Source organism: Hippopotamus amphibius, chromosome 8, assembly GCF_030028045.1.
Source record: "Hippopotamus amphibius kiboko isolate mHipAmp2 chromosome 8, mHipAmp2.hap2, whole genome shotgun sequence".
NCBI lineage: Eukaryota > Metazoa > Chordata > Mammalia > Artiodactyla > Hippopotamidae > Hippopotamus > Hippopotamus amphibius.
This window is the reverse complement of record NC_080193.1, coordinates 12,982,854-12,992,949: the sequence shown is the minus strand read 5'-3', so window position 1 is coordinate 12,992,949 and position 10,096 is coordinate 12,982,854.

Genomic DNA, 10,096 nt, shown 5'->3' with positions numbered 1-10,096 from the left:
TGGAAAACTGCATATGGCTCTAGAAGTCATAGCCCAGAACATATTCTGTTCAAAAATCCAAGCAGGGGAGTCGAGCATCTTCGTGAATTTTGATTCATTGGTGTTTCTGTTTCCAATGCTAATGAAATAACGAGACATTGGAAAATCAAAGCCATGAGGGTTTTTTCTTTTCTGTTTTTCCAAGAGGAAATATGCACTGCATACACACCCCATGTGTTTCTTCTTTCACTCCAGGAGCTGAGGGGATCGCTGTGAACGGCAGAAAAAGGCACATGGGTTGGCATTTTTGCTTGGGGAAGTTCAGCTCTCCTTCTTCCTCCCACCTCCATAAATCCTAAAAGATCCAACTCCCCACACCCAGATTTTGGCCTCAAGGTATTTGGGATTGAAATCAGAAACTTTCTTAATAAATGTCTTCACTGAAAGTCTGATCACAGCTCTCCTCCCATTGGCGGAAGGGAGTACATGGAAATAAGCATTTATTGAGTGCCTCCTGTATACCACAGATGTGTGTATGTATACTCCCTGTATCCTCACTACTCTGTTATTTCCATTATTCAGATGAGAAAACCGAGGTCAGAACTCTAAAGCTTATGTTTCATCCCCCCAACCCTTTGGCCTCTGCTGTTGTTGTTTTTTCTAATGACTGCTCTTTGCCTTAACTCAAGTATTATTTAATCTTTTTAATTTTTTGGCTGCACCATGCAGCATGTGGGATCTCAGTTCCAGACCAGGGATCGAACCTGTGCCCCCTTAATGCAGAGTCTTAATCACTGGACCACCAGGGAAGTCCTCTTTGGGCTCTCTTTGATGTGAATTACCCACTGCCTCTTCTGAGGAAGGTTGATCTTACATGTAGGCATCTTCAAATGACATCTCTTTTCTTCTAATCATCCTGTGTCCTTCACACACTAAATTCTTTCTCAAGTCAGAGGAAGGAGCAGAAGGATGTTTTGAAATCCACAACATGAAGAAGCAAGATGCAGGCAAATCTAAGATTCTTCCTGACCACTAATGCAGTGAGGAGGTGGTGAAAAGTTTGCTACGCTTTGAGTGTAACGGGCACACTGAACAAGTGGGACCCAAGGCGGGCTTTGCCATAAAGCAGCTTTATTTTTGCCTTCCTCTTCTGTCAAATATATTCATCGGCAAGTTCTTCCACTGTCCCTGGGTGAAAGCTAGTGTAGTCTCAGGCTTTTTCTACCTACTCTTTCATGATAAAAGATCCTATTGTCCCTTTACATCACTAGAGTCTCATTCCATGAGTTCGGATGCCCTGTCCAACTCCAAACTGGATTTAAAACTAAATCATCTTCCTTCTCCCAGGTAGGACGTGCTAATTGTCCTCTCTTTACCTTTTCCACTTTTCTGACTCAACTGGCCAACTTTGGCTCTTGGGTTTGAGCAGGTGAGGGCTAGGTGGGAAGAGAGAGAAGCATGGAAGTTCTTGCCTGACTGACTCTACTGTAAGATGGTTCTGGGCTCTCTAGACTGACTGGTCCCTAAAGGAGACTTGAGCACGTTCTTTGGAGATGTCCCATCGCTGAGAACCCTTCACCTGCCTGTCCTTGACCTGGGCTGAGAGAGTAACACTGCTCATTGCTTAACCTTCCTATAGCTTCCAGGAATCTTGCAATGGCGTTGGTGCCTCTCTCCTGGGGTCTCCCCACCTTTCCAGGTGTCCCTTCTGACTTAGGGTGGCCCCCACTGTTTTCTCACACACGTCGCCCACATCCAGCTGTAAGACACACTCAGAACTATTTGCTCCAACAAATTCTGAGAGCAAAGCCCTTTCCTAAGGTGGCTACGTCTCTTTCCGCTGAGCAGATGAACAGTCTGATTCTGTATTTTTTTCTTTTTCTTGGACGGGAGCCGAATAAAAATTCACCATGCATTCACGCTGCAGGGGCTTCTATGAGGCTCGCTGGGTAGTTTCCTTCAAGTTCCTTTTTCTTGCCCTAGAGTCAAAAGTATCCTCCCCACCCTACTCCTTGGGGGGAGATAGAACTTCTAGTATAAATTTCTCAAAAGACATGCATTCTCCTTAGTTCAGACCATTACATATACTTGATGGAGTCGAGAGGTATGAGTCAACTAATTAGTCCTTTTATACCTACTTTAGAGTTTTTGTAACACAGTCCATGTCGCAATTCCCATTGGTATCTGCGATCATGTATGTGAATGGCCCTGCTTCTTCGCCCTTCCTAGTCTGCATGCCCTCTGCCATGTAGATTTTCTCACTAAAGACAAAGAGCCTATCTCCCCCTGTCTTCCAACTGGACTGGCCACGTGGTCTACTTCGAACTGTAGATTGTGGTAGGAATGAAGGTGAGCTGAGCCTTGGCATCAAGAGTCCTTGTGTATTTCTTCCCTCTCCCTCTCTCTCCCACCCCACCTCTGCGGTCACCATGGGAACATGCCCAAGCCAGCCCACTGGAGGACGAGAGCCAAGCCACCCCGGATGCCCCAGCCAACTGCCAGCCAACCCCAGTCATGAGATCAGTCCCAGCCGAGACCGACAGAGCTGCCTAACTGCTCACTCAGACACACAAGCAATGACTGTTGATTACACGCTACTGAAGCTTTGTGTTATTTATTACAGAGCATTATGTTGCCATTAGATAACTGAGAAGTATCTGATAGCCTTAGGGTTCTATCTGAAAATTCCATATCGTCGTAAAGATTGCTTTAAAATGCTAATAAATAATCTCAAACTAACAAATAAAAAAAAAATCACTCATCTCCTCCCTCCAGTCCTTCTTTCTGACATTAAAAAAAAACCTCTTAGCATTTCACATATTTTAACCATGTGTAATGATAAGATAGATATCACAGAGTGTTCCCTATATAATGCTGTTCCTTTGAAATGCTCCATGAGGTGAGATGTCCAAGGTCACACTTGTTTCGAGGATGTTTCCTGAGGCCAGGACTAAGGGGAGGTGAATGAAGCATTTGCCAAGGGCGCGAAATCTAAAGGGGGGCCCCAAATCTCAATAATCATGATGAATAGTATTTTAATAAAATATGTTTTAAAATAAAAATGCAAAACTCCCTAATGAGCAAAATATTACAATTTTCTGATAGATCATTTTTGGTGAGACAATAACAGTGCCCTATCAAGCTGCACTAGAGCCTGAGGAAAGCGGGAAAGTCAATATTATGAGTTGTTTGATACATCATCTTCCTGCCACTATTTCTAATGCCTGTGACAGTAATAAAGGCTCTGAGAAGGCCTGCAGAGAAGCGATCTGCTGAGTTTTGGTGCCTTTCTTGAAACCATGTGGCCGTGGGGAAAGGCGAAACACAGAGGGATGGGGACGCTGGTGGGTGTGCACCCAATTCATTGCTATCCTGTCCCTAGAAGAGGGTCATTTTAGAATTCCTCCCGACTTGCCATGAGATCTTGAGCAAACGTCATTTCTCTCCAGCCTCTATTTCTCCAAGGGCAAAATGAAAGGAAAGGAATAGATCTTGGAAGCCTGTCCAGGCATAAATTTCAGTTTCTGCTATGTAAGTTCTTCAATTATTATAGGGTTCTAGGTCCTCAGAGCCTCAGAGAGATGGGCACTCTATGAAGAGCGGGATCCCCTACCCTGCGTAGAAGATGCCTTGTTCTTGGATTCCTTCTAAGACAGTGGTTCTCAAGACATGGTTCCTGGCTCAATAGGATTGGCATCATCTGGGAACTTGTTAGAAATGGAAATTCTCAGATTCCACCCCAGAGCCTGGGAATCAGAAACTCTGGGATTGGGGTCCAGCGATCTGTGTTTTAAGGAGCCCTCCTGGTGATTCTGATGCACGTTCAAGTGCGGGGAGCACTGCTCTAAGGCACTTGGATGTTGCCAAGAGGTCATGGTCAACCATCATGAATTACCAATATCACTGCCCACTGACTGCATGCCAGGCACATGCTGAAGGCTTTACCTGTGTGTCTCAATGAAACCTGTGACGTGGGTGCTGTGATGTTCGTTCCCATTTTCCTGAGACATAGAGCTCTTCACTTGCCTGACGTCACATGGTAATTAAGTGGCAGAGCTGGGACTGAACCTGGGTCTGTCTGTTCCAAAGCACGTCATAGATTCTTGGAGATTTACTTAGCCGCAAAGCACAAAGGAAGGGGAAAGAATTGGATTTAGCAAGGTCAGGAACCTTAGTCGCTGAAACCCACCTTTGTTTAAGCATCAATATTACCTGGGGAGTTTTTCTAAACTCCCTAATATCCAGGCATCACCATCTCTGGGCAGTGGGACCGCAACACTTTTAATGCTCCCCAGGTGACCTCAATGTGCCCTTAAATGGAAAAACCACTGGTTTAAAGACTTTCCTTCCCTAAACAACAAGGACCTGCTATAAAGCACAGGGAACTCTATCTTGTAATAACCTATAATGGAAAAGAATCTGAAAAGGAATATAGGTATATATATGTATAACTGAATCACTTTGCTGTATACTTGAAACTAACACAGCACGGTAAATGAACTGTACTTCAGGAAAATAAATAAATAACTAAAATAGTTTGCTTCCCAGTTTGGAGACTGGCTCCCATCTCCCTACTTTATTTCTGCTGCATGCGGTACCCACCACCAGCTTGGAAGCTGCTTCCTCTTGTATCCATGGTAAGAAACCACAGAACAAGCTGTCTTGCATCTTCGGTGGGTGCTCTGTGGTTAACAGAATTCAAAACGTAGAGCTCACAGTCATTTTACCAAGGGAGAAACCCAGGCGCAGAGGGAGCTCGTGAACTTCCCAAGGTCGCCCAGCGAGCCCTCGTGGGGGAGGGTCTCTCAACACCCCACTCCCCAGAAATTGCTCCTCTCTACCCCGCCCCCAGGCTAAGGAGTCTGAAGGCTTAAACCCTTTCACTTTGAGAGAAGCCCTCAAGTCCTCTTGCGGTTTTGATTCCTCTTCTGCAAACGGCACTTTGCATTTTCTCCTAAATTCCTTCCAGCTGTCAGATAGGAGCGCCCCCTGATAAGGGTTTCCCCAGTGTGGGAGAGAAACATTTACCAGAGGTAACAGAGCGCTCCAGGCTCCCTCCCCAGCCGTTTCCAAGCATATGGAATATATTGTGGTTGGAGGGAAATATATTTTAAGAATTTCTCCTGCATCTTTTCAGATACATTCCACCCAGGATTACTACAGGTGTCATGAAAAGTGGGCTTTTGCTCTTTCCCCCTTAAGAGGGGGCAGGCTCTGGCGGCGGAATCAGCTCCGGGGTGTGAGAGCCAGAACGAGCCTCTGCCCACGACTGGAGAAAAAGCCCGGGACCCAAACGCTCCAGGGCCCCAGGGTTTGGTCACTTTTCTGTTTTCCCTGGAGGGCGTGTTCAGGGTGGGATGTTAGCGAAAATAATAGATATTTATTGAGTGTTATCCTCCGCTGCCTCCCCGAACCGTATCTTGTACTCACCAATTACAAGTTCATCTGGATCCCTATTTGTTTGCGGTCCGCCTTCCCTCCTGGGGACCGCAACTTTCCCTGTGTGGGACCCCAACTTCTAGAATAACGCCTTTCCCAGAGTTGGCACTCAATACATATTAGATGAATGAGTGGGCTGATCTTTTCCCATTTATTCTGGGATTTCATGTTCACAACCACCCAATCAGGGTGGGAACTCTTTTTAAGCCCCATTTCCTAGGTGGGTGGAATGAAGCACAGAGAGGTTACGTAACTTGACCCAGGTCACACAGCTTTGTATGTGGGAGATCCTAGACGCACGTGCAGGTCTATGTCATTTTCTAATAAAAATCCACAGGAGAGTCAAGGAAAGTGCTTCAGGAGGCCCCTTCTTTGGGTGGATGCCCTAGTGCCCAGTGTATGTCCCACTCGAGGCCGGGTGCTGGAGCTATAGTGGTGAATAGGACACAGTTGCTGCCTACCAAAATTTATTGTCTGCTGATGGAGAGAGGCAAAAAGCAATGACAGTGCCATACAGGTGTCATGATAAGGGGATGCTCGGGGACCTTGAGAGCACTGAGGATACATCTTTGCCGGGACCTGGGAAAGCTTCCCAGAAGAGGGGACAGTCACAGACATCAGCATCCTCTTCTTCATCTTCACCATCATCATTGTCCTCAAAATTGTAATTTACTGAGCTCTTTCTTTGTCCTACAATGCCAAATTCTATACATTTAAAAACTATAATTCTCAAAGAACCCATCAAAAGATTATTAGACTCATTTTATAGATAAAGTGAGGCTCAGTGAGGTTACATAACTTGGCCAAGTCACAGAGTAAGAGGCTGCATGGGGATTGGATCTCAGTCCTTTCTGGTACTAGAGTCATTGCCCTTCATTTGAGAAGTGAAGGATGTGTGCGTATGTTGTGGTGGGCAGTTATCCGGATAAAGCGGGGGAAAGGTGTTCTCCACCAGGGGAATTTCATGGGCAAAAATTAGGAGCCAGGGAGGTAGATCTCTAAGGGGGAGGTACATAAAGGGTTTTTGAAGCGCTACCCCAAGGCCCAGGTTAGCAACTCAGTGACCTGACCAAAGACATCACAGGATCCAGACACATGCCTGGGCCCTTGGGTCTACTTGACAGAAGTCATGAGGTTAGCATCATGTGGTACAAAATGTGGTTTGTCAGGCAAGAGGAGTTATGAGCAGGGCTGCTGCCTGTGGCCAGGGTGGGCAGAGGTGGGCCATAGTAATGCAGCATGTAGGCCAACTGACTTCCCAAGACCCATCTACCGGGTTGGTCCCAGAGACAGCATTGTAATCTCAGCCTTGGTTCCCAGGCCCTATGCGTCTCCCTGGTCTTCCCTTCCACTGGATAGATGGATCTTCCCACTGGAATGATCAAAGGGCCCAGACTCTCAGATGGGACTGTCCTTCCTTTTCCTCTCTGAACCTTGCAGGGCCAGCTGTCTGTCCCCTTCCTCTCTCTCCGGCACTGTGTGCCAGTCCCTTACTGAAACAATGTTTTTGTGACTGCTGGTCTGCCCACCTCTTCCAATGTATTCAGATGCTGAACTCATATCTCCTTCTGGAAGAATCCCATCCACAGTTATCATAAGTGGCAGTGAGCCACGTGGTGTCTTTCTGATGGACCAGCTGATTTAATTATGCCACGGCTGGTTGTATCGTGCCATCCATCAGCCCCAGCTGATCGTCTGAAGGACAACAGCCCATTGTCAGAAAAGATACCAGTGACCTGTGAGGACCGGCACGCAAGGTGAGCTGGCTCCCCTGTTACTACCTTCTTCCGGGTTAAATAAATATTTTTCGTGGACCACTTTAATCCCTCTGTTGATATTTTTACTATATTTATTTTCTCAGTGGTGGCTCTCAGGGTTACAATATGCATCTTTTAAAAAAATTTATTTTTTTAATTGTGGCTGTGTGGGGTCTTAGTTGCTACACGCAGGATCTTTAATTGCAGCATGCGGACTTCTTAGTTGCAGCATGTGGACTCTTAGTTGGGGCATGCATGCGGGATCTACTTCCCCGGCCAGGAATCGAACCCCGGGCCCTCTGCGCTGGGAGTGTGGAGTCTCACCCACTGGACCACCAGGGAAATCCCAATATGCATCTTCATTAATCATCTCCTTCAGATGCATACTAGTTTAATTCTGATAAAAATATAAAAGCTTTACTCTGACATAGCTCTGTTTTCTTCTCCTCCTTCGCACTTGGTTCTTTGCAATCTGTTTGTTATAGATGGCGAAATATATATAAAACAATCATAAGGTAGTTAAAGTATATGAAGCATCTCTATGAACCGGGGCTCTCTGCCAAGCCCTTCTCATGGATGATATTACATCACTTTAAAAACCAAACCAAACCAGAAGATAGTGCTATAATTATCTCCATGCCAGAGACAGGAAAAATAAAAGCCCAAGAGTGTTTTGGGTTGTTTGCTTGTGGATGTATTGCTAGCGAGTGGTAGAAATGGGATTCTAACCCACGCAGTGTGACTCTTGGTAATGAACAAAACGATTTCAGGCCAGATTGTGTACTCCTGTACATAAAATAGATAAACAACAAGGACATACTGTATAGCAAGGGGAACTCTATTCAATATCTTGGAAAAGAATCTGAAAAAGAATATGTATAACTGAATCACTTTGATGTACACCTGAAACTAACACAGCATTGTAAATCAACTAGACTTCAATGAAAAAAAAACGGCAGTGAATCCAGATTCACTTTGTGGCTAAGAGATGGGAAGTTCAAGGTTGGGTTCTGGAGTCTGAGCTATAACGTGGCTAAGAATTGTTAGCCTCTTCCTTCCTAAGCAGCATTCTGTTCAAGACTTGATCCACACTCAGCGACCGTCCACTGTGTCACCAGGACCGGGGAGAGCGATTTCACAGGTGCATCTGTCAGAAGCTCAGCTGTGCCTGGACCACCTCTCACTCAGCACCCTTTATTCCAGACCCCTCCTGCACTCATTCATTTGGAAGATGTTGGATGGTCCTAGGAAGGGAACATTAAAAACGTAGCCAAGTGCAACTTGCATATTTTCCACCTTCTCAGTGAGCCCGAACTAATGGGTCAATCCAAAGTGGCTCAGAGGAAATCAATACTTTCCCCCTGGCCCCTGAGCTCCACAATGAGCCTGACTCAATTACCTCCTCTTATTTAACCCTTCCCTGTAACCTTGGCAAGAACGCATCTATGATGACTCACTAAATGTTCTTCTTCCTCCTGGGGAAGAAAGTCCCTCTGTGTTTGCTCTCCCCAGAGCTCTACCTGAGGCCACTTTCCCCTCTCTCCCGGCATCTCCCAGATATATCTGCTTTGAATCATTGCCTAAGCATATCCGAGAGGCCAAGATTTCCCCTTTAACAAAAGGCAGAACTTGACTTCAGGGCTGATTCCAATCCTGGAGTAATTCCACCACCACCCCCTCCCCCGCTTCCTCACGTGAATCTAGTGGAAGTCAATAAATAGAATGGTGAGGAAGGTGTTGATGGCCCTGACCCCCCCTCTGAGGACTCTTCACACACCCCATCATCTTTTCCCAGGAGATAGATCTGTGTCATTTACGCTGCTTTCAGAATTTGAAAGCACTTTCTTCTTTGGCTCTCAAACCATTTTTTTCCACTAGGATCAAACAGATCTCACTAATCTCTTTTAAAAGCTAGTACGTGACTGAGCCGGGATCCGAACACAAGTTGTCTGACCCACGTTGTGTCTTGCTGGTACCCATTACAGCCCATCATGGGGCTCTAATGCCCGCTCGTGATGTTGATGACTGCTTTGTCAAGCCCACCCTGACAGCAGGAAGATTCACTGCACTTTACGGGAGGAGAGAGTGAGGTGCAAAAGGGAAGGGATTCTGAGTCGAAGGATTCCAAGATGGAGCAGACAGAAATGGCAAATCATGTCCCCTCTTCCCACACTCACCACCCTCCACACCTAGACGCTTTGAGAACTTTCCTTTCTCTTTCTCAGTGCAAATATCCCGACTTAGTCTGACACCTGAGTTAATCAAGATATAGGTGCATTGATTCAAAGACCCAAATTGATAGTAACTCAAAATAGTTTATTTCTCCCTCTCATATCAGTCTAAGCCATCCAGGGCTGAAATGGAAGAACTGTGGTGTCATGTGTTCAAGGCTTGTTTTATCTGTTCACATCCCATTGGTCTGAATGTAGTCACATGATCACCACGAGCAGCAAAGGAGGCTGGGAAATGTAGTCTTTGGCTGGATGATCATATACCTTGCTAAAATTTGGGGGAATCCTTCACTAAAGGAAGAAGGAGAGAATGGGTAGTGGCAGACAAATAACAGTGTCTGTCACAAGTATTCACATAATTGACACTGACATATATTTTATACACATACATACATAATTATGTGTGTTTAAATATCCTATATATCCACTATCACAGACAGAATCACACACAATATTTTGGTGTGAATTTTTTTCTAGATATTCTGTGTCAGTCAGGTCCTGGTAAAAAAGACACGGCACACTGAAGTAATTAAGAAGAGTTTAATAAATGAACTACTTAAATGATGTGCGCAGGGTGTAATACTGCAGCGCCAGCAGTAGAGGTGTCTCAATCCCGTTCACTCAGGAAAGTGGAATCACATGAACTTGGTAACATGTCTGTCTGTGTATGTATGTATGTATATATGTACG